This window comes from Macrobrachium nipponense, chromosome 3, assembly GCF_015104395.2.
Source record: "Macrobrachium nipponense isolate FS-2020 chromosome 3, ASM1510439v2, whole genome shotgun sequence".
NCBI lineage: Eukaryota > Metazoa > Arthropoda > Malacostraca > Decapoda > Palaemonidae > Macrobrachium > Macrobrachium nipponense.
Window position 1 is genome coordinate 108,280,761 of NC_087202.1, and position 24,064 is coordinate 108,304,824.

At 42.4% G+C, this 24,064-nt stretch overlaps 1 protein-coding gene across 5 annotated transcripts in view; it reads right to left on the reverse strand.

Annotated features, from left to right (window-relative positions):
- LOC135221949 (uncharacterized) overlaps window positions 1–24,064 on the reverse strand; it is a 677,814-nt gene that overhangs the window by 405,163 nt on the left and 248,587 nt on the right. Inside the window, exon 1 of one of the 5 annotated variants that reach the window (XM_064259993.1) lies at window positions 18,634–18,852. The exons of 2 other annotated variants lie outside the window; for them this stretch is intronic. The gene's annotated coding sequence lies outside the window, so the exon portion shown is untranslated. Of the gene's footprint in view, window positions 1–18,633; window positions 18,853–24,064 lie in introns of those variants that run through there. 2 more of the 5 variants (XM_064259990.1, XM_064259989.1) reach the window with 2 other exon arrangements.

A 24,064-nucleotide genomic window follows, 5' to 3' on the forward strand; every position in this document is an offset into this window, starting at 1 on the left:
CATACATATATATATATATATATATATATATATATAATATATATATATATATATATAGCCCAAAATATTGTTTAATGTCTAGTTCTCTCTACCAATGATCCTAAACCAGGCAAAGGCTCGACTCAATTATAATTCCCCTTGGATGAAAGTACCCCTCACTAGGACACTCGGTCCCCTCACTAGAACCGCCTGTTTAAAAGACAGGAGAACACACTTGTGAGCACGCACACAATTGTAAAGACAAAGTCAAAAGATTAAAATGATAATAGAACATCTTTACAAAATGTCAAACAGACAACAAGCCATCCCTTGGCTAAAGCATGATAAACACCATTACAGCTTGGAAAATCACTTAAACAAAAATACATTATAGAGCCATCCAGGCTCTCTTTCTCCCCAAGGCAGCTGTCTCCTCCGTTCTGCCTAAAATTCGCCGTTATCGACGGACCATAGCTCGTACACATTAAGACGAATTCTCTCTCTTCGTCAACACCCCAATTAACTGGTCACAGCCAGTTTTTCAAAGGCACCTTGAACAAGCCCTCACGAACTCACATACCCACAGAACGAACATTGACATGCTTAAGTAAGCATCTTAGTATTACACCATCCCAGAAAAGATTTCTCAACTTTCTTCAGGTTGTCGCTCGGACTCTGTCTCCATGGGGAAGTTAAATATGATGAATCTGTTAAATTCCTCCTTTTTACAAAATGTATTATAAATACAGTGAACATTCGTATCGTGGACTCCAGATTTGTGGAATCACATATTCCCGGATTTCTCTCTGGAACATATAACCCCATTATTCGCAGAAAATTTGCCCTTATTCACTGTATTTTTCTATGTGAACCATCCACAAATTGCTTTTTTTTCCCTTTATCAATGTCATCATGATTGTTTGTACAGTATGTCATGTTGCATACAACCAGTGATTATTCAGCAATGGGATCAACGGCTTCACATGACTTCTGAACCACGTCGAGAGTGAACTTCAATCACCAGAAATACACATCTCTGACGCATCAATGGAATGCCTGAGAATTGAACTCGTGGCTGCGAGGTGGCAGGTTCACACCAAGCCGACCACGCCTCTGAGGTGTTTAATACAAATATGAACACAGGAAGATGCAAAATAGAAGTAACAGAGGAGAGTTGTGGTGGGCTGGAAATTAAAGATAAAAAAAAACCTTTGGAAAGAACACCACCCAAAACGAAGAAACCAACTACATTATTATGAGAGAAACATTGGTTAAACCAAAGACAACGGATATGAAGAAAGAAACAAAAATAAAAAAAAAAACAATCTAAGAATATACTTTACGTCCTAACAAAATAATAGTAAAACTTATGAATGCAGATATCTAAAACACACTAAAAGGCGTGTTGTTGCAAGGAAGATGCTGACTTGCTCTAGAAGGTCGATGAATCCTTAGGGGGCTTGGCCAACTGCACCAACAAATCCTGCATGGATTTTTTCTTAAGTTCCAACACTCTCTCTTGAGCAGTAGCTTGCAGGAATGGGTGGTTGCAGTCTAGAAGTGAAAACAGAAGTGCTTGCAGGAACGGGTGGTTGCAGTATAGAGGTGAAAAACAGAAGTGCAAACATCTGAAGACGGTCATACCCTTTGAGGTGAATGAACACCTAAGCTCCCTCTCAAGTACTCCAATTGCAAACAATGAGGTCAGTTCCATAGAGTCACCTCTAATGGCTTTATTAGCACAAGAGAGGATCCCTAACCAATCTGCAGCCAGTTCTTCCGACAGATCTACATAATCCTCTATTTTTTTCTTGGCCAGCACCCCAACTGTCCAATCTAAAAAAAACTGAGGACTTCGAAAGTCCTGAAGGTATTCTACTCAAAGTGGTCTATTTCCCATGGCTGAAAACAACTCTAGCTGAGGAAAAGGCTGAGCATCTCAATGAGTCAAACTAGCTAGAAAAGTTCCCCTGGAAGGGGGCAGCTACCCAAAGGGAAGGAGCCTCCTCAGTAACATAAGAATTATATCTCATGCTGACCAAAACAAGAGGGAGAAATGCAAAAGGCCACCTTATCTAGCTATCTCTTGTCTGAGAGTCACACATCTAGATCCCATTAAGGCTTTTCTAAAGGAGGCGGGACAATACCACTTGGGAAGTTTGGAAGATGCCATCTGCTGGTTCCTCAGATAAGCAGAAGCAGGAGAGACCAGGGTTGCTCCTCAGTGAAAAAGGATGGGAACACTACCAGAAATATCTTAGTAAGCTAGATTGCTGAAGGAGCCAAGTCAGGGAGAGTCCTGAGTAACTAAGAACTCCTCTTGTGCAGCCCATAGTCTCATCTAAACATCATTGAACAGGATCCAAGGAAAAGTCATGAGACGTAGTGGACAACATAGGTAAAGGAGACACATCCAATTGCTCAATGCCGCATGGTTCCCCTGTTCCGGCACCAGTGAGTAGAGGCTGGTGTCAGGCACTCAGTACTAGCAGTGGGTGCTTAGAGATGGGCTCTACTGTCAAGAGCACCTCTTGACAGTAGAAAGATGCTTAGGAGAGAACAAATGTTGTTCTGAAGAAGCGTGCTCTGGACTTACACAGAAACTAAATGAAGGTAGAGGACTGAGCTCCACATCCTTGCTACATTTGTAGGGAGAAGGATTACTCTGCCCACCGAAACAGCACTAAGATGAAGATATGGGGGTAGACCCTTTCTTTACATAAAAACATTAGAGTTGTGGCCCTGTGGCTGAATGGTTACCACAGTCTATGAGATCACTCAAGGTCAAAGGCATTAGGAAAATGTAGAGAAACATTCAACAAAATGAGAATTGAGAGAAAATCCCCAGTCCCCAAGAAGTCTTCCCTCTTCTTAAGAATACCTGACGAAAATGTAGCCACTAATACTTGTGACCTGTCTCTTACCGCCATATTGGCATAAGAGAGTACGTATTCCAAGCCAATCTGCCGAAAAATTATCTTGAAGTGAAGCCGTCCCTCAATTTCTTTGTAACTGCTCCCACCGTCCAACCAAGGGTGCTGAATATATATGTAACTTGAATACTTTGAAACAAACTTTTACTAAATGGTCCAACTCTGTGGCCAAGAACATGATTTTGAGGAATAAGATTCTGCATACCACAGACATCTCTTGGAAGAAGAGAGGGAAAAACAAAATACAGCTTTGCCCAGATCTCGTTTCTCTGATAACCAATATTAATACAGATGGAGCCTTTATACAGGAAAAGGAGAGTATAGGTGCCACCTAGATAGTCTCAAGGACTCTGTCAGTTGTTGCATCATGAAAAACTATCCAGGTGATGTAGAACCTGCTAGGGTTAACAATGTTTGGGTAATAAAACAAAACAAAACAAAACAAAAACTTTTGTTAAAGAGAAGCATAAGCAGAAGCAGGTTGCTCTTGCTCAGTCTTTCTCTTGGAAGAAAATGAAGGATATAAATCGGGTTGATCTCCTTTTGGGATTTGGTCCCTAATCAAAGGTTTCTTTCACAGTGGCAGAATATTATACCAAATGAAGTGAAAGGTCCTGTGCTCCCGAGAGCGAGTCTGGATCCAAACTGGGTGATTGATCCCACCGGGTGCTCGGAGTCTACTGGGCACTCAGCAATCACCAGATAATTGGAAAACATGTTATTGTTATAATACAATTAAGTTTTGTTCATACTTACCTGGCAGATATATATATAGCGTATTCTCCGAAGTCCGACAGAATTTCAAAACTTGCGGCACACGCAGTGGGCGGCCAGGTGGTAGTACCCATTCCCGCCGCTGGGAGGCGGATATCAGGAACCATTCCCATTTATTTTCTATCATATTTTTTCTCAGTGCCACTGTCTCCTGAGGGGAGGTGGGTGGGCACTTAATTATATATACTGCCAGGTAAGTAGAACAAACTTAATTGTATTATAACAATAACATTTTGTTCATGCAACTTACCTGACAGATATATATATAGCTGAATCCCACCTTCGGATGGTGGGAAGAGACAGAATAGGATTTGTAGGAAACTTAAATTAAGTAGATGATGTACACCTTGGTTCCTCACCTGTTAGCAAAGTAGACTCTGTGATTACTGTCAACTTAAGCCTGCTTGTGCTTAATCAGAGTTGCCAGCCAGGTGGAGACCTGTAGTGCTGGTGCGCTCTGGATGCTCTGTCAACGGGGACGTTGACCTCAACGTGACAAGACCATCGAGCCATAACATATGAGGGCAACGAAGCAACTGACCACCACCTGACCAACTATCCAAGACCCCCTAACAACTAAACTAAGAGATGGGAGGTCGTCACACAAAGACTCACCACAACCAAAAACACAACAACTAAAAACTAACCTAAACCTAACTAAGGGATAGGGAGAGAGCTACCTTCAGCCCCCAAGACTGTGTCTGCAGAAACGTATGGCCCAAGAAGAACAACAGTCCTCGTATATCGTTCTCACATCTCTTAAGTAGTGTGAGGCGAATACGAATTGCTCCTCCAAAAGGTGGCGTCAAGGATGTCCTTGATCGACATGTTCCTTTGGAAGGCAAGCGAGGTTGCGACAGCTCTGACCTCGTGAGCTTTCACTCGCAAGAGGCTCAAATCGGTTTTCTGGTAAGACGAATGAGCCTCTTTTATCACGTCTCTCAGAAAGAAAGTCAAAGCATTCTTGGATAATGGTATATCGGGTCTTTTTACCGAAACACCACAGATTATCTGAGGGACCTCGTACCTCCTTGTCTTGCGAACATAAAACTTTAGAGCCCTGACAGGGCACAGGGCTCTCTCAGGAGGTTCTTGGCCACAAGGCTTGTCATACCCTTAATTTCGAAGCATCCTGGGTCCAAGGTTAGACGGGTTTTCATTTTTCGCTAAGAAAGTGGGACTCAAAGAGCAGACAGCATTGTCACCTTTTGAAGCCCACCTGTTTACTAATGGCTTGAATTTCGCTAACTCTCTTCGCCGTCGCCAGAGCAGTTAGGAAAAGAGCCTTCTTCATCAAGTTCCTAAGAGACGCTGCATGGAGAGGCTCGAAAGGACTCGACATCAACAGTCTTAGAACTAAATCTAAGTTCCAAGAAGGAGGCCTCGCCTGAGGTATCTTGGTTGTCTCAAACGATCTCAAGAGATCGTGAAGATCTCTGTTGTCAGTAAGGTCTAGGCCTCTGTGTCGGAAGACTGCTGACAGCATACTTTATATCCCTTGATGGTCAGGACTGACCAGCTTCTGCACATTCCTTAGGAATAGCAGGAAATCGGCTATCTGGCTCACAGAGGTAGTGGAAGAGGAAATTCCCTCCTTTCTACACCATGCCCTGAAGGAAGACCCACTTCGACTGGTAAACAGCTCTCGATGAAGCCCTCCTTGCGTTGGCGATCGCTTTCGCAGCTGCTTTAGAAAAACCTCTCGCTCTGGCCAACTTTTCGATAGTCTGAACGCAGTCAGACCCAGAGCGGAGAGGTTTCGGTGATATCTTGCGAATGGGGCTGTCTGAGTAGATCTTTTCCTCCAGGCAAACGTCCTCGGAAAGTCTATGAGGTAAGGACAAATTACCTCCGTGAACCATTCTTTTGCGGGCCACATCGGGGCGACCAAGGTCAACCTCGTCCCCATCCGATGCCGCGAACTTCCTTATGACTTCCCCATGATCTTGAATGCGGGAAGGCATACAGGTCCAGGTTCGTCCAGTTCCAGAGCAGAGCGTCTATAGCGACTGCTCCCGGACCTCACACAGGGGAGCAATAAAGAGGCAACCTCTTCGTCCTCGACGTCGCAAATAGGTCGACTAAAGGACGTCCCCACAGTTTCCATAGTTCCCGACAGACGTCTTGGTGCAGAGTCCATTCCATCCGTCGGCAGGATCTGATCCTGTCGGCTGAGAAGGTCTGCTCTGACGTTCTGGACTCCTCCGCGATAAATCTCGTCAGGATCCTGATTCGCCTTGCATCTGCCCACAGCAGAATCTCCCTCGCTAAGTAAAATAGAGGACGGGAGTGTGTACCTCCCTGATTCTTTAGGTACGCAAGGGCCGTGGTGTTGTCCGAGTTGACTTGGACAACTTTTTTTTTTTCTGCAACCTTTTGCTGGAAGAACTGTAGCGCCAGGAAAAACCGCTGCTAGTTCCTTCACATTGATGTGCCAGGACACCTGTTCCCCCCTCCAGGCGCTGAGACTTCTTCCCCTCCAGTTGTTCCCCACTAAGTCGGGGCTCAGAAGCTTTAGGGACAAACCCTCTCGAAACTTCCGAGGATCTAACCACCATCTTAGATGGTTTTTCACCGATTCGGTGATCATAAAGGTCGCATCCAGATCCTCTTTGACTCTTCATTCTTCTGCCAGAAAAACTGGAGAGGCCTGAGGTGAGTCTTCCCAGGGAAACAAACTTTTCAGCAGAGGAAATGGTCACCAGCAGACTCATCCACTCCCTCGCCGGAGCAAGTTCCTTTCCTTCCCAGGAAGGCCGAAACTCTCTCTAAGCCTTGCAGCTGTGTTCCTGGGACGGAAAACGCCGAAAAGCCACTGAATCCATCTGAATCCCCAGATACACGATGGACTGTGTTGGGGTCAGATGCGACTTTTCGAGGTTGACCAGAAGTCCCAGGGACCTCGCCAAGGCTAACGTGAAGTGAAGGTCCTTCAGACACCTCTCTTCTGACGATGCTCTGACAAGCCAATCGTCGAGATACAGGGATACTCTTATCCCTGCAGAATGTAACCATCTCGCTACGTTCTTCATGAGCATGGTAAATACCATCGGAGCCGTGCTTAAGCCGAAACAAAGGGCTCGGAATTGCCAAACTTTGTCTTTTTAAACACAAACCTCAGAAACTTTCTTGAAAGAGGGTGGACTGGAACTTGAAAAGTATGCGTCCTGTAGGTCCAAGGACACCATCCAGTCGCCCGGTCTCAAGGCTCCTAGAACCGGACCGAGGCGTTTCCATCTGAATTTTTTCTTTTCTATGAAAAGATTCAGCCTGCTCACGTCCAAGACTGGACGCCACCCCGACGACTGCTTTGGTACCAGGAAAAGCCTGTTGTAATATCCTGGTGACCCCAGGTCTAAGACCTGTTCCACCGCTCTTTTCTCGATCAGTTGTCTAAAAGATCGAAAAGAATCTGACGTTTCTCCCCTTGATATGACGGGGAAAGATCTCTGGGAATTGTGGATAGAGGAGGAGGGTCCATAAAAAGGGGATCTTGTACCCCTGTTCCACTATCTTAAGGGACAAGCATCTGTATCTCTCTCTCTCCACGCCCCCGCAAAGAACTTCAGCCTGGCTCCGACAGGCATCTGAAGGACTTGATTTTCACTTAGAAGATTTTGGCTTGAAAGAAGCTCTTCCTCTTGAAAGCCCTCTCCCTCGAGGAGCAGCTCTCGAGGAGGAGCCCCACGAAAGGGTTTAACCTTCCTAGGTGGTCATCCAAAAGAAGACGTAGTAGGGACTGCGGGACGTCTTGAAGACTGGGCAAGAGGTCCTGGGTAGCCTTCTCCTGTAAGCTAACTGCCAGGTCCTTCACCATAGTCTGAGGGAAGAGATGGTTCGAAAGAGGCACAAAGAGAAGCTCCACTTTCTGTGTTGTAGAAACTGATCTAGCCGTAAAGTTGCAGAACAGCGCTCTCTTCTTAAGAAAAGCAGTGCTGAAGTGAGACACTAACTCTTCCGAAACCATCCCTGACGGCCTTGTCCATGCAGGATAACACACTGGACAGCTCCCCAGACTTAACGAGTCAGGACTCCTAGATTGAAGATCTAGGACTCCCAAGCACCAGTCTAGAAAGTTAAAGACTTCGAGAGTCCTTAACAGTCCTTTCATGTGATGATCAATCTCCGTAGGCGTCCATGAAATCTTAGCAGTCGACAAAAGGGACCCTCTTCTGAGCATAGACCAGACTAGCAAAGTACCCCTTGGGATGACGAAGGGATCTTAACTCCACTACTTCTCCTTTGGTCTCATACCAGATGCCACCTTTCCCACTGAGTCTTGAAGGAGGAAGGGCGAAAGTCGACTTGCCCTGATCCTTCCGACGTTCCATCCAATCTTGCAACTTCTTAAAGGGCCCTCTGGTGGACAACGAAGTTTTCATTTCCACAAACTCCGGGACCTTGCAAGACTTTGATGACGAAAACTGAGAGGGTGGAGACCTGGGAGCTGCAGGCTGGAACTTGTCTCCAAAAGACGAGCGTAGCAGTCGTACCAGCACTTTATAATCCGTACACAGACGAAACGAAGGCTGCTCCTCCTCAACTGAGTCCGCCGGACTACTAAGCTCTCCTTCCTCCCTAAGAGGCAAAGAGACTGCTCCTCTGGAGGAGGGCGTGCGCCCAAACGGGTCTAGCCTTCAACAATGACCTTCGAGGTTTAGGTGTAGCAGCTTCTTCAATGCGACCGACCTTCTGTGGATCCTTAGCGCTTGAAGAACGAAGAGCGTCTTGACAGCGCTGAGCGTCAAGAGAGGCTACTCTAACTCGCTCTAGAGAAGCGTCCTTACGCTTCCCGCTAAAGCGTCTAGCTTTTGCTTTCAAAGCGTCCTTCTGGGCGCTCTTGAAAGCCTTCTCAAAAGGCAAAGCGTCTATCAAAATGTCCCGACGAGCGTCCTCAAAAGCGTCCTGCCGAGCGTCCTCAAAAGCGTCCTCCAAGCGTCCTGCCGAGCGTCCTCAAAGGCGTCCTGATGCGCGGCCTGATCAGGACGTCGAGAGGGAAGAAAAGCGTCCTGTCCACGAGACTTCCTACAAGTAGAACGAGATCGAGGAAGCTCCGACGGAGAAGCAAGCGGAGACAGAGACGAACGAGGAGACGGAGAAGGGGACTGCTTCGTCCTCTTGACAGGCAGCCTGACGTCCTTCCTATGCTTAGGCTTGACTGCTGCTGGGCGAGTCTTCTGAGCCATTAAAGCTGACAATTGGTCTTGAAGAGACACAAGAATATTCTTCGTTGGTGAAGAAACTAGAGGAGGTGAAGGGCTGAACCTGCGAGAAGACGAGGGGCGAGGGGACGCCTCCTTCCTTCTCACAGGTACAGCTACCTGCCTCTCCGAAGCGCGAAAGAAGCGCTTCTCAGCGTCATCCTCAGATGACATCCTACCTCTCTTCTGCGGAGGAAACGCGTCATACGACGCAGGTGAAGACTGAACGATAACGGAGAGAGAGGACGCGAAGCGTCCTCACTCGGAAAAGTCCTTTTCAAAGGACGCGAGTCTCTCCGAGCGCTCCACCCCTTGCGCGGGGAGGGCGCCTTGGAGGACGAAAAACAGTCCATTAAGGATGCGAGCCTGGGCACGCTTCTTGGCAGCCTGGGAAACTAACAACAGTCCTGGCCGAAGGGACGCCAGATCGGTGGGGAGCCCCCGTAACCCTCTTGCGGCTTTCGACATACCCACTCCCTGAGTCCTGGGAGTCCGATAGAGGTCTAGGCCTAGAGGCATTATGGGGCCGATCTGACGCCCCCTCACAAACACTAGGGGCACGATCACACACTTTAATTGAGCAGGTTTCCAAGGCCAACACTTTAGATTCTAGAGTGCGTAACGACTCTAGAATCAGAGAAAGGGCATTACCTTCTCCAAGACACAGAATCAGGGCCCGCCGAGGCAACAACACAGATTAGGTGAAGCAAATTCTACTGGTGTTAATACAGGTGAAATGTTACTTCCCTTACCTTTCGAAGAACGCTCTTGGAGGAAGCCCTCCTGATCCTATCGCATTCCCAATTTACGCCGATAAGAATCTACCTTTCCATCCATCATCGGTCAAACCTTCGCATTCATTGCACGATCACGATCATCCAATAAAACACACATGCCCCCTACACCCCATACATACTGTGTGGGGATCTAACCGATGATTTAGGTAGCCTCACCTTGCAATCACTCTTCATTCACATACTCTGAAACTCACTGAACTTGATCCAGACCATCACGTTCACAGAAAAGCCAATCCAAAATAAAAAAACAGTCCACTATCGCGTATGCCAATCCAACAATCCAGAATCAATAACCAAAAGTCAATTCAGATACATAGAACGAGTCAATCCAAAAAAATCCTAGGCGGAGGTCTGTAAACAGTTGTTTACCGACCGGCGACAGAAAAAATATGAATAGAAAATGGGAATGGTTCCTGATATCCGCCTCCCATCGGCTGGGAATGGGTACTACCACCTGGCCGCCCACTGCGTGTGCCGCGAGTTTTGAAATTCTGTCGGACTTCGGAGAATACAGCTATATATATATCTGTCAGGTAGGTTGCATGAACAAAACTGTGTTTAGAAGCCACTGGGTGCTTTTAAACCCCCTGGGCCCTTGGATGCCACTAGGTGTTTCGGATCCTATTGGATGCTCAGTTACCACTATGGGCACTTGGAATGCACTGGGTGCCGTGCGCCAATGAGTGCTCTGCTCCCACTGGGCACTTAGGAGCCACTGGGTGCTTGGATACTACTGTGTTTTCAGTTGCCACAGACTTTTGGTTCTCAAGTGGGTGCTCAGGATCCACTACAAGTTCCAACTCCACTTGGACACCTTACCAGTGGTTGTCAACTGGTCTTGGGGAGCTTGGAACATGGGAGCTCAGAACTTGGACACTCAGAGCTGGGCTACTAATGCACCAAAACTGAGAGACATTCCTTTTCAACAAACCCAAGATAAATAAAATAAAATGCCAGCAGTACTACTAGTTTACACTAGGATCCATAACTATTCACACTAAAACCCCAAAAGATCCCCATTTGCTGACACTGGAATCCTGGACTTGTTCACACTGGGATCTATAACATAGGAAGTGTGGGAAAGCGCAGTATATGAACTAAGTTTTCAATGGTTATCCATCGAAACCTGAAAAAACAAAAAAAACAGGTTCGACTAACGGGGTAACTCCACTACATGCCTGTCGATACTGGGACTGGCCACAGGTTCGACTGAGAGGGTGACTACTTATGTGTAACCCCTAACCTCCCTTGGACTTCCAGTTTGCCTCCTCCCAGGTTGCTGGGGAGTCTGACAGGACCTTCTGCCTAGGAGAATTGAGGGACAAATAACCACCTCCTCCACTGCACAACACTACTAGTACACAAGGGCTAACCACAACACAAATTGGCAATGGTACGGGAAGGTGAAGCAAGGGAGCCAGGCTCAGAAGCTAGTGGATAAAAAGAAGGGGCTAATAGCAGGAGAGAAAAACACAAGAAAGTGGCCCCATATGTTATCTGACGATTGGCACCCACATATCACAGGAAACAATTCAATCTGAAGATGGCACCTGTGTAGCTAAATCTGCATGTAGCCCTCAGCTCCCATTGGCTGCTAAGGCTCAGCTGCTACTGGGCACTTGACAGCCACTAGGGGCTGGCTCTGTAGCCACTGGGAGCTCGCTAGGTAGCCACTTGGCCCTTGCTAGGTAACCACTTGGTGTGCTCGGCACCAATGGAAACTCGGGCGCTCTTGCGGCATGCTCAGTTACCTGTATGATAAAGCCATTACTTAATCTTGAGTCAAGCATATGACTAGACAGGATTAATAACTTATAGTTTTGCGCCAGTGAACTAGAATTGGTGCCAGATGTACTATGTTGTCAGGCTAGCTTGTAGCTATCTGTCGATCCTAGCTCAGCGTAGGTATGCTAAAGCAACTTACATTGTTCCCTTTGGTTTTATGAACAGCCCTTCACAGGGATAATAATATGCTCTCTGGTGGGCCCCTTGTACTTTTTCAAAAAAAAAAAATTATAAAAAAAAATTGTTTTTTAACTCTTTTCTTGTATGATCTCACTTCGGATGGTGGGATTTTATATCCTACATGTTCTGCTTTACTGGGATCTTGGCTAGACCTTCCTCCAATAGCCCACCATAGCTAAAATTCTCTCCTGCTACACTATCACCCCTTTCACTAAACAATTCTGGAAAGGAAAGATGTGATAAATATTTTAAATTGACTGCATGTTTGCTGCAGTGGCAAGCAATAGACTGCATTTTTGCTATTAAGGAAAAGAGGTGAAAAACTTAAAACCAGAACTTTATTATTAACTAACTCATCCTGAAGCTTTTGGCTGAAGCTACCCAATTTTCCTGTTTGGATACCAAAGACCGGTAAAAACCGGCTAAAAATTAATAACTGCTGCTGACACCAGATGTTATCATCACCAGGAGTTGCAGAAAGGGAAATATGTAAGCATTGTCTGTCAAGTCTACTACACCAATATCGGTGCACTATTACAAAATTTGAATCTAAACTGCTGTGAATAAATGAAACAATACCTATGTAATTACTTGGTAAGTCACTTATATTAAATGATTATTTACAACCCTTTGCGAGGCCTTTTTAAAACACATGACTACTTACAGCCCTTGCAAGGGCCTCTTTTACAAGACAATCATAAATTTTACCAAGTTGTACATGTTTTTTTTTTCTAATAAATAATTTTGTTATTTTGTAAAATTATAATTACATAGAGCTCACGCAGTATCAAAACAGATAAAGACTAAAATCAGTAACATATTCTGAGCATATTTTTTTTAAACATATTTGCATAAATCTATTGAGATTGAAGATGCAGTAACTTTTTGGATTGTATAAGTCTTTTCTAATGTTACTTTGCAATTTTATTTGCAAACTTACAATTACAAACTGACATACTATCATAAAAGATAAGAACTAAAACGACAGCAGTACATCTCTTCTTCTTCTTCTTCTCACCATTATCCCTACAGTAAGGGTTCGGCTGCCTGATGTCCCTTAAAAACATCATGCATGGTTTATTGTTTGGCAAAGGGGCTTTACAATTTCCGCATACCCTTGCTATCATCAACAACAGTTATTGGTGGTGGGCATTGCCTTTGACTAAAAAGTCCACCTGCTAGGCAGCAGTTTCCACAGTTATTGGCGGTGGTCTAGCCTTTTACTAAAAAGTAAGACTGCAAAGGCAGCAGTTTCCAAATTATTGGCGGTGGGCCTATGTCATGGTAATCGCTCTATAGCAAGGAATTATATATTAAAGGAAATGAAAATGCATTTTCTTCAAGTAGGTCTGCAGCAAAGAGGCATTCGCACACGTGTTGGAGCGCCTGTTCTCATGATTGTTCTAGAATCGTCAGGTGGGTTATGGAACTCAACAGGAGCCGACGTGTCGGTAGGAACGCCGTGATTTATGATGCAACATTTTGTCGAGATCCTTCTAAAATGTTCCTGTCGTCTCAGGAGTTTGTGACGTTCGCTGGTAGGCCCCGCCCCCAGATCGCCGTATATATACAACTGACGAAGTAGGAGAGATGAGATCAGCAGAGATCATCAGAGAGAGATAAGAGAAGAAGGAACAGACGAAGGATAAGAGAGGAAGAAGGCGCTCGAAAGAGTTTGATCGGAATTGGTCAAGTTCGTCAGTTAGCGACAGAACGACAGAGGTATTCCCAACATTGAGCAAGCCTTCAGAGGAGAAATGTCCTACAAGTTGGTTTTGAGGAGTAACCTGCCCTTCGAGTATCAAGGACAGACATTGTTTCTGCAGTACGGAGTCAAGAGATGTCTAAAGTTTTACAGCTCTCCTTTGTGAAGCCATCGCTTCAAGGATGATTTTCGACAGCTGCAAACCTGGCCAGCAAGTATTTCATTACCTCACTGTTCCCCAGTTCACGCATTGTAAGATTTTAACTTTTGTAGTAATACTAGGAGAAACCATTCTGCATTTATCTTTGTTACTAAGCTTGTAAATAAACCTTTGTTCTGTTTGTGTTTCTTTCTATATCGTATCCCCAGTTTCAACTGTTGGTGTTGAATACTTTTGTTATTATATATAATATCGAACCTGTAGCGGTCCTTGCAGTTCATAATAGCCTAGCCTTTTGCTCAAAAGTGAGACTGCAAAAAAAGCAACTGTCCTTTTACGACAGGCAGGACCTAACGTGGTAGTAGTCTTATAATCGGCCACAGGGCATTGAGGCAGTACACTCAACAAGAAAACTGAAGATACGTTTCATTAGCTTTTCGTTCATTCAATTTCCCATTTGTTTTTACTGGAGACATAATATCGCTAAATTTACTCTAGGAATATGAAAATATACTGCAAATTATATCATATAAGTTAAAACTGCAAAACAAAAACCGATCAGATACATTAAAAACATGATATATGTCCGAAGTAATTGGAATTTCTCTGATGGATTCGTTCATATACGTAGATATCTGGTAGATAGAATGTGAATTCTGATTTTAGTATGTACTATGTATCACGACGACAATATTTGCTCGTTTTGCTTCATGAACGGGGGGATATATTGCATTATCGTAAGTGGTGAATGCAATTATTTTAGTTTCTACAAACTTATGTTTGTATTCCAAAGCGATCAAGTAGCTGACGTCAATGGCACTCAATGTTGCGACGGCTAAGGTAGGTTAAACAAATCTAGTTGAATCCGCAAGAGCGTTTTCTATGATGTGAAGAGGAGCCACTAGAACTTCGAGCGGGAAAGCGCAAGTCACTAGATACTGGCTAACGTAACGGATTTCACACAACTTTGATTACTATGACGTTGACATGGATCGAGTGCTAGTTGCTGTTTACAAAGCTACTGTCTTTAAACATAAATCTAGTCAAGATTAAAGTAGCATGTCAGCTCAAAGATTTTCTGGCTATATGCTCCATTACAAAAAAGTTCATAGTAGCGTACAGCCCTCCACGACTGCATTTCTTTGCCGCGAGACTGAAAGATCTCCCACGATATAAAACTTTAATTGCCTGTGCAATACATATTGAGTTATTTGTGGTAATAAATATTTCTACTTAACAGAGCTTTTTTTCGTGAATGATTTGTGGATGAAACCCGATTTTCAAAAGTAAAGACTATATCAAGAGAGCAAGAATGATCCCACCCTTTATCTAAAAAAATGCCACGTCTTTTACAGTCTTTGAATGCTACGGCAACTGTCGAATGTAATCAAGATTTGGTATGAATTTCTTATAGAATTAACTTGAATATTATGATCCTTCAAATTTTATCTTGCATAGTGCAGCACGATCTTGGCAGTCATATCATATCGTGCAAGCATAGGCCTATCGATAGAGATACTTAATTCATTATTATTTTTTTCTGCCTTTCCCCCGTCACAAGTCCGTCACCAGTACTATAATTCTCTCTCTCTCTCTCTCTCTCTCTCTCTCTCTCTCTCTCTCTCCACTTCTAAAACATACTTAAAACTAATATATATTGCCACTCAATCTCCCAAAGAAAATATAATGAAATTGAGTAGTTTAAATAGGCCTAAGCTTTCACATGAGCAGATTTTTGCTCCTCTCTCTCTCTCTCTCTCTCTCTCTCTCTCTCTCTCTCTCTCTCTCTCTCTCCACTTTTAAAACACATTTGAAAAAATATTATCACTCAATCTCTCAAAGTAAATATATATAATGAATTAAGTATCTCTATAGATAGGCCTATGCTCGTGCTCTCTCTCTCTCTCTCTCTCTCTCTCTCTCTCTCTCTCCCTTTTGAACATTTGAAAAAATATTATCACTTAATCTCTCAAAGTAAATATACTGACTTAAGTATCTCTATCGATAGGCCTATGCTTGCGCGCTCTCTCTCTATCGTCATAATATTCCATTATTTAATGTATTGTTCCTCACGATTTCCACAAGTACTGCCCAATTTTTAAAATCCTTTCTCTCATTGTTTAAGATCCGTCTTTAATTACGTATGAATTTTACGTCAGTTTAGTGTCAAAAATTACTTATAAATAAGGTTTCACAGTAGGTTTTAAAAATGGATGATCGATATTCTACCCTGAATTGACGTTACCAAACCAACATTAACGATTAATATAGAGCTGTACATTCGAGTATAAATGATTATAGGACCTCAACAGAATCTTTATGGTGGTAAATTGTTTCTGAGGTGATTTCATTTGTGTAAATTGTTTCAGAGCTGATTTCATTTGTAAGTTGTCACAGCTGGTACGAGTCAGCCTTTCAGTTCATGTATTCGTTAAACTTGAATAGTTTAGTTTTATAATAAAATGAAAAACCCACCCTGATCTTGCTGGACCTTCACTTAAATGTTTGTTGATTGTACCCTTAAGGCCAAGCTATAACAGTCCTACACCATCTTTGGACAGAACCATCACGTCAGAGGGAAAATTTCCGACAGTAACAATATAAATTTCTATTGTATATGGGTGCTGTGTGTATCTCTGTAGATATTCCATGGACATAATTCATTATATGATGGCATTCTACTAAATTACAGCAAATTTCCTTAGATGAATGTGGAAAAAATTGTAAAAAGTGCATTATTTGCCATAAAAAACTTTAATTATAAACTAAAAACTTTAATTTATGAACAGAGTAAAACAATAGTTACATGTATCTATGGAATTAAATTCGAAGAGAAATGTGAGTAAATCCATGAAAATTACTTGGTATGATCCAGATTTCTAGCTAAATTTTTTGAACACGTGCCCATAAAGCTGAAAAACGGCAGCCATTTTTAAATATGGTCACCAACTGGGCACTAGGTTACTGACATGAAACGTCCAGGCCCTGTTTTGGCTTACTTTGATAAAATAGGAGGCTATGCAAAAAGTTGATTGGATCGTTCTCTAAGTTGTTAGTCAAATTCGGTCTGGCTCATAGACTATATGGGGATAATTTATGACCATTCATGGGAATATGTCAAAACAACAGATGCCCTCCCAAAATCCCCCCACCAATCCCTCTGGTACCCACCCACTAGCATTACTGAGGGGGACGAGTTGTTTGAAATCGTCCCCCAAGCACCAAAATGCAAAATTTAACCATTGCTGCTATGACAGGTCAAGCTAAATCCACTGGCCCCAAAATGGTCAAGGGCTCCATTTATATTTGGACTCAAAAGTTTGGGCCCACTAAAGGACTCCAATTTCCAATTTTGTAAAAAAAATGTTATGGAAAAGAATATGGCTCTCCAGGGGGACACTCCCAATCGTAGAGCCTGTTATAGACCTTCTATATGGATTGGAGAAGGGTGGGTATGGCTGATTGGGGCAAGGGCAGGGCCGATCTAAGGCAATTGATTGCTGCTTATAGGGATCCTAATTGTCGTCTGAGGGCCCTCATAATGGCCTCATTTGCTACAGATAATACAATTCAAATGATTCAATGAATCAGGCCCTTCACTGCTTTAACTTCTTTTCACTCGTTCTACTGCCCCAAACTTTGTTCTACCTCCATTCACTCTGTTCTAACTCCCTTCACTCTGATCTACCCTCCCTTCACGTACTGGAGTCCCTTCCAGCAATACTGATCGATTCATTAACTCCCTCCACATCATATCACCATCAGAATACATTACTGTATCCTCATTTTACCATTTATCATTATGTTTAACTATATTATGTGGATCTTCAATTATTCAATGTACACCTAGTTTTAAAGAATACAATTTCTGAAATTTGCATCTACAAGTGCCTTCAAAATGATTCTACAATTGCTCGCCTCCCACCCAATATGAGGGGTCCCAAATAAGACTGGGCCCCTGCCCCCTGGCCCAAAAATGTCTAGGAACACCCCTGCCCCACCCATAACCCTGCTTTCCCCATATGTCCTCCCCCTTACTGCAGGATAAAGTTCTGGGTGTGTTTATTACCCACCCAAAACCACGCATCCCATCAGATCAGGTTATCCTTACCGTTAAATATAGTCGACCGACAAAAAAAAAATAACAATAAATTCTTAATGAGCAACCAAAACACCAGAGAAAAAGTCAATTTCTAAGGAAATACCCAATGCGTGGCGCATGGGCATTTCCTTAGAAATTGACTTTTTCTCTGGTGTTTTGGTTGCTCATTAATTAATTTATTGTTTTTTTTTTTTTTTGTCGGTCGACTATATTTAACGGTAAGGATAACCTGATCTGATGGGAATGCGTGGTTTTGGGTGGGGTAAAAACACACTGCTTAGATCTACCTACCTAAAACTGTAATTAAACAAAAGATTGTTTGCATAACTGTCCTAATTACAAAAATGACCTTTCTAATTTAAAATTACCCAAACAAATTTTTAAATTATCTACATAAAAACATAAAATAGATTGTTGCACAATAATTTAAAAATACCCAACAAATTTTTTAATTTTCTACATGAAAACGTTACAACACTGACGATATTGATATAATACCCCCAAACAATTTGCTACATAAAAACGTAAAACACTGACAATTTTTGGTATGGGTAAGTACCCTCACAATCTTTTATTTTTTACATAAAAACGTAAAACACTGGCAATTTTCGGTTATTCTTTCGAATGATATACCAAGCTTTAAATAAATTTTCAATAAAACTGAAGCCTACTACCGCGCCCCTCTGGTTCTGGTAGGGGATGAGCGTAATATCACAAATAAAATACTGTAAATATCTCAACATAATAAACAAAAGACAAATAAGCAATCGAAGCATACATACAAAGCGGTAAACATTCCGATCTGTGATTGGTGGAACCAGACCGCGGTAGTAGTTTTCAGTTTTACCTAATTTCTTATCTTGAAAATCGGTTTCGCTACAACTTGCTGTTAAAATTCAAGTAGGCCAATGTCACATCTCTTAAGTCTAACAAAACTTGGCTATGATACTTTTCTATCCTACTCTCTACACTGTTAAACTAAAAATATAATTCTATAAAAAAAAAACATGTACGTACTTACAACCACAGTAGACGACTGATAGTTCCCGGTTCCCTGGGGAACAATAATACTATTGCTTGGATGTCAGATTGCTGGGAACTTAACGTTGATTACCAGCAGAATACTTTTTATGACACAATTCGCAGCCTCTTCTCTTTCGGACATATGCCTCCTCTCGGAATAAGTACTTTCTTGACATATTTCGCTTGTCTTAACACAACTACAGCGACAAATACCTTCTCATTTTGAAACCAAGCTCTCTAGCCTAGAACTGCAGGACAGGTTGTAAACAATTCTTTTTTCTTGGCTGTTTCTTCATGTGCAATATCCTTGCCCTCTCCACATGCATTATTGCGACCGTTACCCCCCAAAAACGTTAACAAAAACAAAGTATATGGCAAAACATGAGGGGCATTGAATGCGATGTTTATGCACCAATAAGTAACCACTAAGAGAACCACTAAGAGTAGGAAATACTGTCACCTCCGCTAGGGAGGCCTGGGGGGGAGTGGCAGCCGAGCGCGAAAAACACTCGCCCAGCCGGCGTCATGCCGCATCAATTGGCCAGTGGGTAGGCCCTATATATCAGTGACGTGTGCATGTATGCAGTGCGTAAATGATTCTTACTGCCAAAAAAACTGAAAAAAATAAATTTTACCTGTTTTAATCTGAAAGCCCCAAAAGGAAAATATTTCCCACAGATCATGGCAACATGCCAAGACCGTATACATCACAAGATGACAGTGCATGTTACTGAGTGCTGTAAATTGGATATAGTAATGACCGATAGAATTATCCACAGACCGATTTAAAGCCACGGACATGACAGAACCATCTCATGGAGCACTGAGAGGGGAAGGGAAATCCTGGTAATCCCTTTGCCGGTTGCTGAACAGCAAGAACCGTGCCCATGGCTGGCTTAATCAGGATAGGATAGGTAACCCCTGGGATCCTTAACTTCGTGAAGAGAGAAGCTGCAGCAAATCCGACCATTAGTGATTTCAAGTAGCTTAAGGAGGAAATCCGTATCTCCTATGTAGTCCCACGGCAGTTAGTTCCATTCGGTATGTGAACAAGCAGCTTTGCCTTATGGAAGTGTCTGTGATAAAAGTTGCTGGGATTAACTGTCACCCAGAACAAATAATAGCCTTACATATGTTAGTGTTAATAAGGAATGGGGTTTAAATGACAACTCAAGTCTTTCATGAATGCTGCCAAGCCTTCCAAAGTGTGACCTCAGTGACGAGGAAAAATCAAATTTTTCATTGCCATTGCATTCATAAAAATCAACTAGCGTGAGGTGAGCCGTCGAGGACGTACTACTAAGTATTATTCTTCATTAATAGGTGAGTGTTCCATAAAACTGGCCATTGTCGTAGAACTAGGTAATCACCCTTTGTTTACTATTACAGATTTCAGTTTTCACAGTTTGGTGCTTGGCTTGCGATTGCACCCATAGCGCCTATGTACTTTTAAACCTTCGCACCAGCCTTTCCTTTCACAGTGTCTGTCAGTGTTAAAATATTAGACGTTACTGGAAGTCAAAGACCCATGATGGTTTTAGCAAAGGTTTTCTGTGTTGGTTGTCAATAAATAGCTAAATGTGAGAAAATGCAAAGCGTATTTCAAAAAACGTTAGAGGTTGTAGGTGTCCTTCAGCACTACTGGGAGGATTTGGGAGGGAGCGCATTTTGATGCGAAGCTTCCGTAGTCTCACATAGGATAAGTACATTAATAATACGTCGTTTTCCATTTTAATAATTCTTTTTTTTCCAGAAATTTAAATCCTCCAGCATACCCTGCCACTCCAGTTTCACTATAGGTCTAACAACCCGCTTTATGCGTATGGGTGCGATTTCTATTTAATTTCATAAAAAAAGCAATGTATGAAAATTTATTATTGAGATCAGCATGAAAGAAAGATGATAGCAAGCATGCAAAATTCAGACCAGACAAAAATTTTGAGTCTGATTTCCCCATCCTTTTGTGATTAGGGTAAATGACCGAGCGGCGACATATCGGCCACCTCTCTCGGAACATTGCCACTTCCCGAAAAAGTGCGTGAATTATGCCCACGTTTCGTAATTTTAGGAGAAAACTCTAACTTCGAGATGAGCGTAGAGGTCTCGGTGCACAGCCTGGATGGGGCCACAACTCTTGGACTGATGTTCATTGCTCATGCCTGCGAATTCAAGTACTTTTTCCGAGGAGGTGGCCGATATGTAGCTCGGTCATTTACCATATGTGGTAACGCTTTGACCGATCTTGACAAAAATTTGCCACTTGGTCATCAGTTAACCCAACTTAGGTAATGAGTGGGTTTCAATTCCGTCCCGTCCCCTTCCCCCATCCTTTGTAACTTGAGTGGTAAGTGCTTGACGATTGAAACGAAATTTGTCATGTAGCCAACATGTGACCCTAGTTAGATAATAAGGTGGGTTCAGTCCCATCCCACCCAATCCCCCTTCCCTTTGTAACTTGAGTGGCCATTTGACCCAGCATACATAATAGGGTAGGTTTCAAACCTCTACCCTCTTCCACTTCCCCATTCCCCTTCCCCTTTGTAACGTAATGTGGTAACCTCTTGATTGAATGAGACAAAGTTCCCTTTGTAACTTTGACATACCTATGTCCATCATTCGAGCCAACTGGATAATAGAGTAGGTTTGAAACCCATATTCCCCTTGTGGTAAATATTGTCACACAGTGGGAAAATTGAAAGTTCTCTTATAAATAAGGTAGATGTTAAAGGACAGGCTGTTAAACATACAATTCTTCCATGCACATAACTTTTTAGACTTATGCCAGAAATTCCAAAGGGTACATAAAATTAATTTGCAATTTATGCAGTCAAATTCTCCTAAGAGTAAGTATGGATCAAATTGATTGAAGTAAAGGGGATTTAGAGTAAAATTAAACCAAGGACATAAGAATTGTAGGCAAGTCAGTTAGGCCAGGAATTCAAGTAGGTTTCACCAGGTTAAAGTAAAGTTGAGGTAAAATAAGGACCAGATTTAATGGGGGAATATGCAGGCAAGCCTAATTTTGGCTAAATAGTATAACGACCCATGTAATTATGTACATCCATGTAAAGTTGTTCAGTTTGAAGCCTATGCCTAGTTAACTCACATAAGTTTCAATATTACTATAAAACTAGCAAGTAAGCTGTAAAATGCAACCCACTGGCAATGGGAAAACTAATCACTTAACCAAGCAATGGGGACCAAACCTAGGAATCGTATATCAACCTACTGTAAAGATAGCCTAAAGTTTAAACATGCTGATATTAATTGAATACCCTAAATTGACATGAATCCTATCTATTTGGTTGGTAAGACCAATGGCCTCTATACTGTCTTTTTCCATCTGTCCATCACACCTGCGGTGATCGCGCATGGTAACACTGCGTCCCGGGCTTTAAATAGTTACGTTATGCGTAAGTTTTAGGTAAATAAAAGGATATCTGGGTGTACATATGCAACTGAAAAGTGTTTTAATAATTTACTGTAGTGAATTACACCGTTAATATTCGAAATAGGATATTATTTAAAGCCCTTGGAATGCAGTGTTACCATGCACAAACACCACAGGCGGATGGACTGATGGAAAAAAACGGAGTATAGTTATGTTCGTATAATGGAATTTGTAAAGTGATAAAATTTATGCTACCTACCAACACGTTCCTGTGACAAGGGGGAACGGTAGCCTGGTAGCCACTTCAGATTTTTGGTTGTAGATAAGGATTTGGAATGGATATGGTGTTAGGACAGATAAAACAAGGAAGAGAGGGACATATTAACCAAAGGCCTTTACAATATCAAGTTTTTATAATACTACACTAAGCAATTATATTTTGAAGTCTAAGTTGTTTACAAGTGCATCTTGCCTGCTCTAGAATCTACAGAAGTCGTGTCACCCCCGCCCCCAAAAAATCCCACCCTTCGCTCCCTAAATTAATTTCTTTTCTAATTTAAAAGAACAGTTGAAGCTCTACATTTATAAAGTCAATCTAGTAGTGTTAGTGAAAGTAATCAAATTTTAAAGGCTAAGTAATAGTAATCAAAGTATTTAAAAATTCTTAAAATTTTACTAAGTTCACCAAAGAAAATGAAATATAGTTAGTATTTGTAACTATTAGCAGTGACTAGGTAAGAAAGTTAATATTATTATGTACAAATAAATCTACAACATAGTCCCCGCCCCGGGGAAGACTGACACACAGAGTTTCGTGTTAGATTAAACAGCTTTATCACTGATCACCTGTTGCAAAAATTACCTTGGTTTGGTGGCAGCTCTTCTCTTTGGTCTCATTTCTCCGGCTTGACAGGTTTCAGTATTTTGACTGTCTTCTAAATTTGTTCCACAGCATTTAGCGTATACACATCTTCTGGTTTAGAGACTTTTAGCGAATAAAGTTTGTCAAGACCAAGTTGTCTCTCCATTGCCGGTCTGTAACTTCACAACTCTGACCAGTCCATCAGAAGCTGGGCATAAGCTGAGTGACCCTTGCCAATTTCCACATGCTGCGAGGGGTGTCATTGTACACAACTACCACTACATCTCCTACTTTAATTTTAGTTTGGAAAAGTCGTGATGGGTCGCCATTGAAATATTGTCTATTTCTTAAGGACTGTACAAATATTGTCTTATCTCTTAAGGACTGTAAGTATTCCTTCTCCCATTATTCTTGGAAGGCATGTATTACCTGAGATATGAACTCGAACCTCTCGTTCCATCGTTTTGTGGTCAAGCTTAAAATCTGGGTCATTCAGGTAATCCCTGTCTATGGTAGTAGGTAAAGAGTTTAACCTGTAGCCATATAACAGGTGAGAAGGGCTAAGGGTGTCAGTGGTATCTGGCGATGTACCATCCACATAGGTAAGAGGTCTATTGTTAATGCGGCACTCTGTCTCAGTGACAATGGTATCAAGTTCAACGAAATTAATCCTCTTCTTGAAATAGATTTCTTTAGGGCTGATTTGAACACCGCCAACAATCATCTCGCAGAAGGGTGCCCTAGGGGTGATGAATATCCATTAACAGTGTTTGCTAGTCAATGTGGACTGACACCAGTGTCTTCTTATAAAGACTGAATCAATGGAGAGCCACTCTTGAAGTTTGGTTGCATTGTGAGAAATCATTCAACGAGGACAGGATCTTTGCAAAACTTGTCAATTTTTTGGTGTTTGGAATCAAAATCTACTCCGTCCACCTCAAGTGGCCAGAGACTGTTCATTCTACAAGCTGGTAGAAGTGGAGGAGGTGGTCTGTGTAAGGCTGGGCCTTCCAGATGGTTACATAGTTGGCGCTGTGATTTCATCTTGTTGACACACTGTCTAAGTCTTGGTATCCAGTATTCTTCTCACTCCTTGCAAATTGTCTTAAATACATGTGTGAAGAATCAGAGGAAAGTTAGTGCTGTATAGGAGCTGGTCAGCATTTTGTGGC